Source organism: Canis aureus, chromosome 30 (assembly GCF_053574225.1).
Source record: "Canis aureus isolate CA01 chromosome 30, VMU_Caureus_v.1.0, whole genome shotgun sequence".
NCBI lineage: Eukaryota > Metazoa > Chordata > Mammalia > Carnivora > Canidae > Canis > Canis aureus.
The window spans coordinates 23,445,530-23,460,147 of NC_135640.1; the positions used below are offsets into that span (position 1 = coordinate 23,445,530).

General features: G+C 34.5%; 1 long non-coding RNA gene across 2 annotated transcripts; it reads right to left on the reverse strand.

Moving 5' to 3' along the window:
• Positions 1 to 4,734: 4,734 nt before the first annotated feature.
• On the reverse strand, positions 4,735 to 14,086 carry LOC144301608 (uncharacterized). 2 transcript variants are annotated; one of them, XR_013368368.1, is made up of 3 exons: positions 14,049 to 14,086; positions 7,759 to 7,926; positions 4,735 to 4,850 (listed from the first exon to the last, which is right to left on the reverse strand). It is a non-coding gene; the product is annotated as an uncharacterized LOC144301608 (long non-coding RNA). The 2 variants fall into 2 exon arrangements; XR_013368369.1 differs by lacking the exon at positions 14,049 to 14,086 and adding an exon at positions 13,931 to 14,035.
• Positions 14,087 to 14,618: the final 532 nt, after the last annotated feature.

A 14,618-nucleotide genomic window follows, 5' to 3' on the forward strand; every position in this document is an offset into this window, starting at 1 on the left:
CAGGCCTTTACAAAAAGAAGTTAATTTATATTCTTCCCATAATGCTGCAAAAGGAAATGATTACTATTATTTAATTTTTCATAATAATCTCTACAAGATATCAATGGCATTTTTTTTGTTTTGTTTTGTTTTGTTTTTTTTGCTAGGCCATAGCACTTCTTAAGCAGGTGTTTGGGTATTGGATGTATCCAAAGCAAAATAACTGCTCTGTGTGTTCTTCAAATGAAGAACATGCCCTTTAAATCATTCTAATACCTCTTATTACAGAACACTATTACAACTTCTTTAAAAGTATTGGAGCAATTTCTTAATCATACATTCCTCAAAATTGTAATTAGAATATAATTGCATCTTTCCTTATCTCCACCTTGGACTCTGTTATTTATCAGAGTGAATTTTGCTCAAGTACCAATATAGTACACATTTAACTTTTATTTATTTATGATAGTCACACAGAGAGAGAGAGAGACAGAGACAGAGACACAGGCAGAGGGAGAAGCAGGCTCCATGCACCGGGAGCCTGACGTGGGATTCGATCCCGGGTCTCCAGGATCGTGCCCTGGGCCAAAGGCAGGCACCAAACCGCTGCGCCACCCAGGGATCCCTATTGTACACATTTAAAAGGCAATATTCCTTAGCACTCTCAATCTCTGTCCAGTTGGTGCTCTCAAATCTACTGACACAGTGCTCTTCAAGTCAGAACTAAGCTAAATCATAACAGTTTAAAGAAAGCATTACAAGGCCAAACACAATAACCAGCAAATGTCTTGTATGACTTTTGTGTGTGTGTGTATATATATATATATATATATATATATTTTTTTTAATTTATTTTAGGACATTCTTTTTTTAGAGAATATTCCTGAGATAGGTATGCTTCTTTTAATTTCATTTTTTTCCTATTTGTTTATGCCTTTTAAAAATATTTTATTTATTTAATCATGAGAAACACACAGAGAGAGGCAGACACATAAGCAGAGAGAGAAGGAGAGGAACATGATGTGGGACTCAGTCCCAGGACCCCCACTCAACCACTGAGCCATCCAGCTGCCCATGTCTATGTAGCTTTTAATCAAAATACTGTCATGTTATTTTGCCATATGCATACAAATACTTGACAGTTATTGGGGAATGGGGAGATTTATCATTGTCCCATTTTAAGGCATCAAACATTAAAATCTTATGTTGCTACTTTGAATATGTTATCATTTACTTTAAAAATTTTTTACTATCTCCTTATCTTTCAATTTTGTGTAATTTTTAAAGGATTTTATTCATTCATTTTGATAGAGAGTATGTGTGAGCAGGTGTAGGGGCAGAGGGAGAAGGGGCTAGAGAATTTCTAGCAAACTTCCCTTTGAGTATCGACCCAATCCCAGGACCCTGAGATCATAACATATGCCAAAAGCCAAGAGTCTGATGCTTAACTGACTGAGCCACCCAGGCACTCTAATTTTGTGTCATTTTAAAATTTTATCCCCTATAATAATTATAGCTTTTTTTAAAAAAATAGTAATCTGAGTTTTGTTTTCATTATCTTAATATTACCATTATATTTATTGGAATAACATATATTTGGCCTTCATACCAACTTCTAATTTTGTGTTTTTATAGTTAGGTTATCTTGTTAAATTCCCTTGTATCTGTACCACTTCTTTGTCACTAAACAGGATTAAATGGGTAAATAAAGGTGGTCAAAACATAGTGTTATACCCTTTTTACCTAAAGAGATTTTTAAAGGGACACTTTCACACTTTTCACAGGTCATTATGTACAACCATGGCTGATAGAAGCTCTTTAGCTGCACAGTAAGTCAATAAATCTGCCCCCTTTCTCCCACACCATTAAAAAAAAAATAATAAAATCATGGAGTGATGGGATTTCCATTTTATTTTCTTTCTTTTCTTTTCTTTTTTCTTTCTTTCTTTTTTTTTTTGTCTACTGTATTTGTTGAAATAGCCTAAAGTCTCAGATTCAGACATTTTTTTCTTTCTTCTCTTTTTTAAACAATTGAGTTGTTAAATTAATTAAACCATTTTATATATATTGAATCTTTGGTTTTTAATGTGTTTTGGTGTTGACAAGTGTTTCTTCCATTATGTATTCCTTCTATTTCTAAATTAATTTGATTTATATGTTTCTTGCCACTCTAAATTCTTTAGTATTTATGACAAGATTTTCCTTGAATGTAGAATCATTCAAGGCCCTTAACATTGCAGGGCCCTTAACACATAATTTGTATAAATTGCCTTAATTCTTACTTTTAACAAAGTTGATTATTTACATGTTACTTTTTATCCTTCCATTAAATTGTTTATTTGTTTGTTTGTTTGTTTGTTTGTTTAAATCAGCCAGAGTCTAAAAAACTTTTAGCTACACTAAGAAAAAAATAAGAAAAAATAAGAAGACTTATAAAATAAAAAAGAGAAAACATTGCAACTGATACTACAGAAATACATAGATTCATGAGATCACCATCAGACTCATGAGATCACTATGAATAATTATACACCAACACATTACATAACCTAGAAGAAATAGATGCTTTTCTAGAAACATACAACCTATCAAGACTGAATCAGAAAGAAATAGGAAATCTGAACAGATCAATTACAAGTAAAGAGATTGAATCAATAATCACAAAACTCCCAACACAGAAAACTCTAGGACCAGGAGTCTTCACTGGGGAATTCTACCAAACCTTTAAAGAATCCTCCTCAAAGTCTACTAGAGTATAATAGAGAAGGGAACACTTCAGTCAGATTTCAAAATACAAAAAGAACAAGGGAATTTGGATTAGGAATTTTTTAAAATGAAACTTCAGAAGTACTTAGAGAATTTGGAATTTTAAAAATAATTTTAAAATTGTCTGAAAAACAGAAAACTCATGTTCATGTTATAGATGGAAAACTTGCAATCCCTTGCAGTCAAAAAATGTCAATCATGTGTCCACAAAATATAGTATCTAAAAGTTCACATGTACAGGTGTAATTCATAGAAAAGAGAATATGGAAGTGATCCCAAACATTTATCAACTAGTAAGTGGATAAAAAACGGCTATACAATGGACCACTACTCAGCAATAGAAACAGTGGTTGCATGTACTAACCCCAAATCATTATCCCTAAGTAAAACAAACCAAACACAAAGACTACATATTTTATAACCCCATTTATATGAAATTCTAGAAAAGGCAAAAATATAGGTTAAAAAGCAGGTCAGGAGTTGCCAGAGTCCAAAGCTTGGGAAAGAGATAGTGACTACAGCAAAGGGACACAAGGGGTGATGGAAATTGTGTTACTCTATGACTATAAGTTTTTAAAAATAATCAGATTGTACCCTTGAAATTGGTGTATATCAATAAAGTTCATAATAACTTAAGAAAAATTGTACAAAAAAAGAGCCATCTAATTAAATTATAATGTATGATCTCCTAGAACTTTGTGTTCCATTAGGGCATAGCTTTAGGAAAACATGAGAGTAATAATACTTACAAGATCATGGCAAATAAATGCTTCTGAAGAAACTAAGTAAGTTGAAATGAGTGTCAAGTTCAAATGATCAAAATGCTTAAGATGTTATATTAATGAAGTGCCTTTCTATGCCTAAGCTAAATTATTGTCTCATTGCATTTAGTAGTAGGGATTATTATTATTATTACTATTACTATTACTATTACTATTACTATCAAATTAAATATGTGTGTTGACGAACTTCAACAATGTAGAATCTAACACACTGAGAAGTATCTCCTTGAATAAAAAGGGCCAAATCCAGACTACTGTTTTCACCATATCTTGGAGGTTATAGAGTGTATGGATCACTTATACCAGGAGTTAATAAACTATTGCCTATGGCCTGACTAGATCCACAGGCTATTTTTTGATAGCCAATGAACTAAGGACTGTACATTTTAAAGAAATTGTAAAAGAAAATATGAAATAATATGAACAGGGATTCTATGTGACCCTCACAGTGTGAGATATTTGTTCTATAGAAAAAGGTGAAAATATGTCTAGAAAAAATGTGCCTACCCATGACCTAATGGCCCTGGAAACACTTCGCACTGAGACTTCCACACTTGGCTCAAAAGTTCCCCTCATTCTAATACATCTAAGTGAAAAAGACTATAGCCACACTGATCTAACATTACTTGTGGGGTAAAAGTCAGAAACAGAGTAGGAAAAAGAAGATACATTTCCAGAAAGAATTTCTAGAGTTTGTTGATTTATATTGTCAAAAGTATTGGGAATTCTTTTTGGAGTTATTGCCAATGCAGAAAATGCTTAACTGTGGATGTAAATATTTAAAAAAAAATATCTATGTAGATGAAATATAGTATGTATCTACAATTGGTGTATTAGAGTGGAAATCATAAGAATTTGCATTTTGATATGATCTTTAAATGACAGTTTAAGCCAGGAAAGCAAGTTGAAGTTATCGTAGATGAAATGGACTCTCTGATCTCAGCAGTTATGGGTGGGAGTTTGTAGAATCAAGGTGATCATATTTATATAACTCTTAACTTCAACAGGATAGAGTCTTAAATTCCACAATAGTTTATGTAGACTTGATTTCTCTTGTTATGTCTGAAAGAGAGTAGCAGGGGAAATAGCCCTACACAGTGTCAGAGAAGGATTCAGAGTTTTTCTATTAACCCCATCAAATCACAAAAACCACAGCTCTAGTAGACTGATGTCTTTGTTTTAGAATGAAGTAAATTAGTTGAGTCAGTGTGGGCCCAAAACATTTAATTTACTTAGACTTCACAGCAACTGCATCTTGAAGTCCATAAATATCTTCCCCTTGGCCACTATGTAGACTCTTGCTGTGTGCAATGATGTTCTAGGCTGTTATAGAAGGAGAGACATAAGAAAGAGATTTGCACACACTATGAAAATAGCTGTGATATCATCCGGCCGATGAGTTCCAGAATCCAGCCTCTGCATAGCATACTGGCACACCCAAGAAATCTGTCCATCTGTGCACTGTAAAGTGAGTGGTTTGGAACTCAGAGGGAGAGGGAAGAGGAGAGAGCTGGAGGCAGTAGAGGCAGTGGTGGCAGAGAAGGCTGGCATCAGGTTTGACAGCGACCAGCAGGATCTTTCTTACAGAGGACCTGAAGGTGAAGGGGAGTGAGGCTCCGCCCAGCTAGAAGGAGGACCCTTCCTTGCTCTCGCACAAACTTCAGTGATTGGAGAGAGGGAAAGGAAATGGAAGTAAGGGGGAAAAAAAAAGAAAAGAAAAGAAAAGAAAAGAAAAGAAAAGAAAAGAAAAGAAAAGAAAAGAAAAGAAAAGAAAAAGACATTATTTCCCAATGTGTGCCCTGGGATTCAGGCAAGCCCACACCCAAGGCCCAAAGTGCTAACTAACCATTCACCTTTCCCAACTTTACCTCCACCCTTGCTTCCCACCAGCCCCTCCTGCCCCCTTAGCTTGTTCCCTACTTTGCCAAAACATCAGTCAGCTAAGGACAATCAAAAACTTGTGAGATGGAGCCATCTTCTGAAAAAAAAAAAAAAAAGGAAGGATCTTAATTACCAAGTATTTGAACTGTTAGTATCACAGTAAACAAAACTTGGCATAACTGGGAAGGTGTTTGGTACTTCAAACGCAGTAGGCAGAGGAACTTTTCATCAGACACTATTAAAAATCATAGGTAAGGAGGGATGCCTGGGTGTCTCTGCTGGTTAATTGTTGGAATCTTGATCTCTCAGGTCATGATCTGGGGATAATGAGATTGAGCAGCCCCCCCCCCCACCTTCTTGCTCAAAGGAGAATCTGCTTGAGGTTTCTCTCTTTCCCTCTCCCTCCCATTCCCGTTGCTTCTACTCTCTATCTCATTAAAATAAGTAAGTCTTTTTAAAAAATCATAATGGAATATCAAAAAGGAAAATGACAATTTTCCAGGAACTGAACCTAGAGACATTGTGATTTAACTGAAAAAGAATTCAAAATAGCTGTCATGAAGAAATTTATCAGCTACAAGAAAACTCAGAATGGCAATACAGTTATCTCAAGAATAGCATTAGTGAACAGAAGGAGTACTTTACCAAAGACATTGAGATCTTAAAAAAAGACTAAAGAAATTCTAGTGCTGATGAACTCGATAAATAAGACGACAAATGCATTAAAAAGTACTGAAAATAAAGCAGATCAGATGGAAGAGAAGATAAGTTAGCTCAAAATGGAAATATAGAAATGATTCAGATGGAAGAGGAGAGAGAACTAGAGTTTTAAAAAGTGAGAAGCCCTACAGGAAGTATCAGACTCCATTAGGAGAGGCATCAGAAGATTAATTGGTATTCTAGAAAAGATGGAAGATGCTTTTTCAAGAAAGTAAAAACCAAAAGATGATGGGTGTAGCCACAGTATATTAGACAAAATAGACCTCAAGCCAAAAAAGATAATAAGAGACAAAAAAGTTATGAAAGTAATCTGTATATCAAGAATATATGAAAATTGTAAATATATGCACTTCTAACACCTGAAAACCAAAATATATTAAGCAAATACTAACATATTAAGAGAAAAATAGAAAACAACTGAAAAGAATTTTAGTACCATCTTATTATCAATGGATAAATTGTTCAGGCAAAAAAATCAGCAAGGAAGCATTGGAATTGACCAATACTTTAAAACAAATGGATTTAATGGATTTAAATATATACAGAAAATTCCATCCAAGAGCATCAAGTGCACATGGAACATTATCCAAAACAGATCATATATGATAGTTCACAAAATCTGTCTTAGCATATTTAAGATTAAAATCACTCCAACTATTTTCTCTGACCACAATAACATGAAACTGGAAATCAATAACAAAACAAAGTGAGAAGACCTACAATATGTGAAAACTAAATAACACATTTCTAAGCAACCATTGGGTCAAAGAACAAATTAAAAGGAAAATTTTTTAAAAATCCTAAAATAGATCAAAATAGAAATGCAACATGTCAAAAATGGAATTTAGCAAAAACAGTTCTCAGAGCATGTTTACAGCAAAAAAAAAAAAAAAAATGCACATCTTAAGAAATTACAAAGATCTCAAATAAACAACCTAACTTTACAACTCAAAAGAACTAGAAAAAGAAGAATAAATAAAGCCCAAAGTTAGCAGAAGGCAGAGAATAACAAAGATGAGAATGGGAATAAATTAATCACAGACTATAAAATAGTGGTTAGGATCAATGAAACTAAGAGCTGTTTCCTCAATATTATAAACAAAACTAAAAAACTTTTAGCTACACTAAGAAAAAAATAAGAAGACTTATAAAATAAAAAAGAGAAAACATTGCAACTGATACTACAGAAATACATAGATTCATGAGATCACCATCAGACTCATGAGATCGCTATGAATAATTATACACCAACACATTTACATAACCTAGAAGAAATAGATGCTTTTCTAGAAACATACAACCTATCAAGACTGAATCAGAAAGAAATAGGAAATCTGAACAGATCAATTACAAGTAAAGAGATTGAATCAATAATCACAAAACTCCCAACACAGAAAACTCTAGGACCAGGAGTCTTCACTGGGGAATTCTACCAAACCTTTAAAGAATCCTCCTCAAAGTCTACTAGAGTATAATAGAGAAGGGAACACTTCAAACTCATTCCAGAAAGCCAGCATTACTTTGATACCGAAACCAGATAAGGATACTAAAGACAAAGCAAAACAAAAACTATAAATCAATGTCCTTGATGAATATATATGCCAAAATTGTCATCAAAATATTAACAAACCTGAGGTGCCTGGGTGGCTCAGTTGGTTAAGCAGCTGCCTTTGGCTCAAGTCATGATCTCCGGGTCTTGGAATCAAGCCCCGTGTAAGGCTCCCTGCTCGGTGCAGAGTTTGCTTTTCCGTCTGTCCTTCCCCCAGCTCATTCTCTCTCTCTGTTTCTCATCTTCTCTCTCATAGATAAATAGATAAAATCTTTAAAAAAATTAAACTTAACTCAAGAGTCCATTAAAATGACTATACACCTTGACTAAATGAGATTTGTCCTTGGGATGCAAGGCTGTTTCAACACATCAAAATAATAAATGCAATAAATGTATTATATCACATTAATAAAATGAAAAAATCACATGAATATCTAAATAAATGTAGAAAAAGCGTTTGACAAAATACAACATCTTTTTATGATAAAATCTTTAACAAATTGGATGGATATATGGATATAGATGTATATCTATATAGATATATAGATGGATAATATCTCATGATAAGAAAGGCCATATATGAAAAACCCACAGCTAACATTAAAGTCCATATGGAGAATGGAGAAAATTTAGAGAAAAATTGAAAGTCCCTAAAATAAGGAAAAATATAAGGATGCCCATTCTCAATCACTCCTGTTCAATTAGTTCTGGAAGAACTAGCTTAAACAATTAGGCAAGAAAAGGAAATGAAAATAATAAAATACAAGGAAGAAGTAAAACTGTCACTATTTGTTGATAATATTATCTTATATGTAGAAAATCCCAAAGAGTCAGGCAAAAAAAATGTTGGTGTTGATCAGCAATTTCAGTAAAGTGGCAGGATATAATATCAATACGCAGGTATTAATTGTATTCTTTTACACTAATGACAAACAGTATCTGAAAAGGTAATATTAAAAACTCATTCTATTCACAATGGCATAAAAATTTAGAGACTTAGGAATGAAATTCACCAAGTAAGTAAAAAATCTGTACAATGAAAACTATGAGATTCTGCTGAAAGAAAAAGAAGTCATGAACAAATGAAAGACATTTCCTGTTGATTGGAAGAATTAACATAGCCAAAATGGCCATACTAATCAAAGCTGTCTACAGATTCAACACAATCCCCATCAAAAATACCAAAGGTACTCTTCAGAGAAATAGAAGAAACAATCTTAAAAATTTATGGCGGGGGATCCCTGGGTAGCGCAGTGGTTTAGCGCCTGTCTTTGGCCCAGGGCGCGATTCTGGAGACCCGGGATCGAATCCCACGTCGGGCTCCCGGTGCATGGAGCCTGCTTCTCCCTCTGCCTGTGTCTCTGCCTCTCTTTCTCTCTGTGTAACTATCATAAATAAATAAAAATTAAAAAAAAAATTTGTGGCGGAAAAGAGCCTGAATAGCTAAAGCCTTCCTGAGAATAAAGAAAAAAGCTGGTGGTATCACAACTCTGGAGTTCAAGATATGTCATAAAGCCATAGTAATAAAAACAGTATGGGACCAGCACAAAAATAAACACATCAACCAATGAAACAGAATAGAGAACTCAGAATTAAATCCTGGCATATATGGTCAACTAATATTTAACAAGGCAGCTAAAAATACCCAATTGAAAGAGGATACTCTCTTTAACAATGGTGCCAGTTAAACAGAAGAAACACATTCAGAATAATGAAATTGGATTCCTCTTTCACAGGACTCACAAAAAATTAACTTGAAATGGATCAAACACTTAATCATAATACTTGATACCATAAAACTCCTTGAAGAAATGGTAGAGAAGAAACTTCACTACATTGATCTTGGCAGTGATTTTTTTGGACATGATACCAAAAACAGAAATAATAAAAGCAAAACTCAACAGATGAGACTACACCAAACTCAAAAGCTTCTGCCCAGCAAAGGAAAAAAATAATAATAAAATGAAAAGACAACCTACACAGAACAGGAGAAAATTCTTGCAAACTTTATATTGGATAAAGGGTTAAACCCAAGATGTATAAAGAACTCAGTCAATTTAATAACAAGAAGAAAAACAAAAAACAACAACAACAACAAAAAAAAAAAAAACAAGAAGAAAAACAACAAAACAATCCAAATTAAAATGGGTAGAAGATATAATTAGACATTTCTCCAAAAAGGACATCAAAATGGCCAACAGACATGAAAAGATGCCCAACATTGCTAATCATCAGGGAAATGAAAATAAAAACCACAATGCAATATCACCTCACAGTTGTTAGAATAACTATCATTTGGAAAACAAGAGACATTAGGGGCTAGTGAGGATGTAGTGAAAAGAAAACCTTTATATATATATATATATATATATACATATATATATATATATATATATATATATATATTATTTTTTTTGATGTAAATTCCTTAAGAAATTAAAAATAGATTTACATATGACCCAGCAATTCCACTCCTGGGTAAATACCCAAAGGAAATAAAAACAGGATTTCAATGAGATACCTGCACTCCCATGTCTATCACAGCATTATTCAAAATAGCCAAGATGTGAAACAACTCAAATGCCTATTGACAGATGAATGGATAAAAAAGATGTGGCACCTATATGCAATGGGATACTACCCATGAGAAATAAAGATATCTTCCCATTTGGGACAACATGGATGGACCTTAAACACATTATGCTAAGCAAAATAAGGAGTAGAAAGACAAATATTGTATCACTTATATGTAGAATCTAAAAAAATTGAACCTGTAAGAATAGAGTAAAATGGTTGTTACCAGGAGATGGGGTGGGGCGGATTATAGATGGTATTTAAGGGTATGAACTTGTAATGAGTGATACATAAATCATAGAGATCTATTGAATAGTGCAATAAATATAAACAATAATATTTCACTATAATTATGTTAAGTGATAAATATCACTGCTCCAGCAATGTATTAAAAATATAAAATATATAAAAAAATGTCAAAGTGACATGCTGCATACCTTAAACTTAAATAATGTTGCATGCCAAATTTATTCGATAAAAATACCTTTTTTAAAAAAGATTTTATTTATTTATTCATGAGAGACACACAGAGAGAGACAGAGACACAGGCAGAGGGAGAAGCAGGCTCCTTGTGGGCAGGCTGATGTGGGACTCAATCCCAGGACCCCGGGGGAACACTCCCTGATCTGAAGGCAGATGTTCAACCACTGAATCACCCAGGCGTCCCTGAATAAAAAATATCTTAAACTAGTTTCTGCTAAACATTTTTTTTAGAGATTTTATTTATTAATTTGAGAGAGAAAGAGAAAAAGCACAAGCAGGGCAAGGGCAGAGGGAGAAGCAGGCTCCATGATCAGTCCCGATGCTGGGCTCTATTCCAGGACCCTGAGTTCATGACCTGACCCAGAGGCAGCTGCTCAACCAGCTGAGCCACCCCGGCACCCCTAATGTCATTTGTTAAGTGTTCTTTATATGCTAGGTAGTTTTCTACAAATTTTCTGTTACATGTATCCTATTTTTCAGTCCGTGCTTCAAATCATTTGTTTTTGATTCTATAACTTTTATTTCCCAACAGTTTATTCCTTTAAAGAATATCAATAGTATGCATAAATGAATAATGAAACTATTTCCTGCTATTTTATGTTCAACTTCTCCATCTCATCTGTGCCACATCAAGACAGGAATGGGCACACAGAAAGATAGTATCACTGTCACAAGTGATTTTTTAAAGCCTTTTCAAATTATGCCTAAGATAAATTATTCACACATCTCCATAGACTCATGTTAAAGAAGTGCGGCATTCTTAGACAATGCAACATCTTACACATTCTTTGTGACACTCTGCTGCACAGATGCTGAAAGTTAAACCCTTGATGCATAGAGAAACATTTTGGGGTTATGGGAAGAGTTGCAACAGCTTTTCAGATAGAGGAAGGGGAGATGTCAAATTTACTCTTAACTACTGTAATGGTATTTGTCTTATTTTCTCTCCTACTTTATGTTAAAAGAGCAGTACAATGCCCTCAACTTCCAAATGGAAAATATTACTCCTTTATGGTAAGAAGACAAGCAAAAGACAAAATTCATTTGTTTTATGTTCTATTGATATCAGGTATTTTTTTTGTTGTTGTTTTGAAATTTCATTGGAAAGCTTCAAAAAATTGTTTTTCCAAAAGTTTGGAAGATCTGTAACTCAAAGCAAACTTGAACAGAACCTCAATTCAATAATAATTTGTTCCAGATTCTAAGCAAATTCTAGTATCACAGAAGTTCTCAGGCTAAAAATTACTCCTTTGTGTCAAAATGACTCTGACTAGGATCAGAAAAGTAAATTGATGGTCTCCTCCTCCTCCTCTCCATCCTCCTCCTCCTCCTCCCCTTCCTTCTCCTCCTCCTTCTTCTTTAAAGACTTTATTTGTTTTTTTGAGAGAAAGAGAGAGTGTGTGTGTGTGTGTACTAGAGAGACAGAGAGCAAGCACAAGTTGGGAGTAGAGGCAGAGAGAGAGAGAGGGGGGGGGGGGAGAAGTACGGTCACTGCTGAACAGGAGCCTGATGCAAGGCTCAATCACAAAACCCTGGGATGATGACCTGACCAAAGGCAGACACTTAACCAACTGAGGTGCCCCTGATGGTTTCTTTCTTTCCACCTTATTATATCTGCACAATTCTATGCCATTTTCATCCTAGAACACTGTGGAAGTGTGGAGTCTGAGCACTTCTGAGTACATCTATGACTATAATCTTTTTATTCTAAGACATCGGCTATATTCTTTTTACAAGACCAGATGGAATCAAGAGCTTGGGATCTATGCTAATCACATTATAACACAGAAACACTCAGAAAACTCAGTCCCTTATCACCTAATCAACTTCTAAGGCTGTCCCTCAATCTTGTGCTAGGAGAGGAGAAAAATAGGTTGTAGTAAATTTTTGTTAAGTATGTTTATTCAACACGCTCCCTGCCTGGAGTATGAAAAATCATGGACTATCAGTGCCCATTCAGCTCAGGAGAGCTTTTGATCATAGGAAGATGCGGAAAGAGGTGTTTTCTCCTTCCAAACAAGAGGTACATTGATCATTCATTCTGGGCTCTTAGGGAAAGCGGGCAACAGAAAGAGAAAGCAAAAGCAAACAAAACAAAGCCTCCCTAAATAATAGAAAGAAATAATTAAAAATCTTTAATTCTAAAAAAAATAAATAAATAAAAATAAAAAAAATATTTACGTGAAAGTGAAACAACTAAATGCTATGCTGTAAGCTACTATTGTTTTGGCTAAATGGTGGGCATTTAGATTTAAGAAAGTGGTAAGCTTTGCCAAGAGCAAGAAAAAGCTAACGTGCCCTGACAATTCTGTAAAAATGTCAGACTGAACAAGTGACTAATAGCACACCTTTCACTGTGGATGAACTGCTATTAATGGCAATAGTAAGGAAAACCAAACATCAAACAAGAAACGGATTTGGCTTTAAAATTACTTTGATTTAAAATTAGGATGGCATGAGTTTAATTCTATTTTTCTGTAAATCCTTGTTTGGATAGTTTAATAGCAATACAGAGTACTTTTTAAAAACCTAAAAACAATGTAACGTAGCTGATATATAATCTGTTTTCATTGACATAGATGAATAGATTTATCATAGTTTATATATGTACATTTATTTACACATATGGATATTGAAGCCAAATGCTTGTCACCACGTTGTTGAAGGAGCAAATAAAAGATCAGGTGCTGCATGTGTGTACAATATGAAATACACTAGCTAACTTTTGTTCATTTGTTATATTATCTTCCTTCTGCTAAGATACAGAATATTATGATTCTTTGGGGATAAAGTAATTGGAATCATCACTAATAGAGAAGAAACCAAGATCAACGTTAAAAGTGGCACCATATTGGGAAATTCTGTGCTTTTAATTAAAGAAAAATCATACATTATTTCTAGATGGTTTCAGGTACACCTACCTTAGTGATGGAAATAATATAAAAAATGACTAAGTGGGATCCCTGGGTGGCGCAGCGGTTTGGCGCCTGCCTTTGGCCCCGGGGCACGATCCTGGAGACCCGGGATCGAGTCCCACGTCGGGCTCCCGGTGCATGGAGCCTGCTTATCCCTCTGCCTGTGTCTCTGCCTCTCTCTCTCTCTCTCTCTCTCTGTGACTATCATAAATAAATAAAAAAAAATTTAAAAAAAAGAAAAATGACTAAGCTAACCTTTAAAAGATTATTCATAATTTTACCAATATATTTTCATCTGAAGGCAAATAAAGATAAAACTCAAAAGTTTTATCACTGAAGTAGATAGTAATGTGATGACATCTAGGTGGTGACACATGCCGAACCACATTTTACACCTACCTAGGACATCATGACAGCATTGGAACAGCTGGTTAAAGGAGGATGGAGTGGTATAATTGTTGCATCACTGAAGCATGAATGCAGTTAAGCGAGCAGGATGGAAACTGCTCTGCCCATGTTCTTATTGTACTTATCTAATTTCACTTACTTTCCGTATGCTCTCGTTGTCACTGCAGTATTGTTTCTCGCTGGTGTGCTGTAGTGTTTGTTGTCCACCTGCTGCATCTTGACTGCTATCATGGGATGCTAGGAGTGAAATTCTCTTTTTGTGCAGGAGTATTCTAATTAAAGCCTATTATCTAGCTGAGATTCTGCTCCAAAAAGCAACTGAAAATGCCCAACCGCACCCTTTCAGCCTCGTGGTCCACCCCTCAAGAGTAAAGCGAAATAATTATAAAAATTCATTTGTCAATTGCCTTTGAGTTACACATTATATTCTGACAATGTCATATACATAAGACTTTCATTTACTTCAATCAACTTCTGGCTCAATTCTTTGCTGCCATTTTTTTTAAAGATTTTATTTATTTATTCATGACAGACACACAGAGAGAGAGAGGGGCAGAGAGA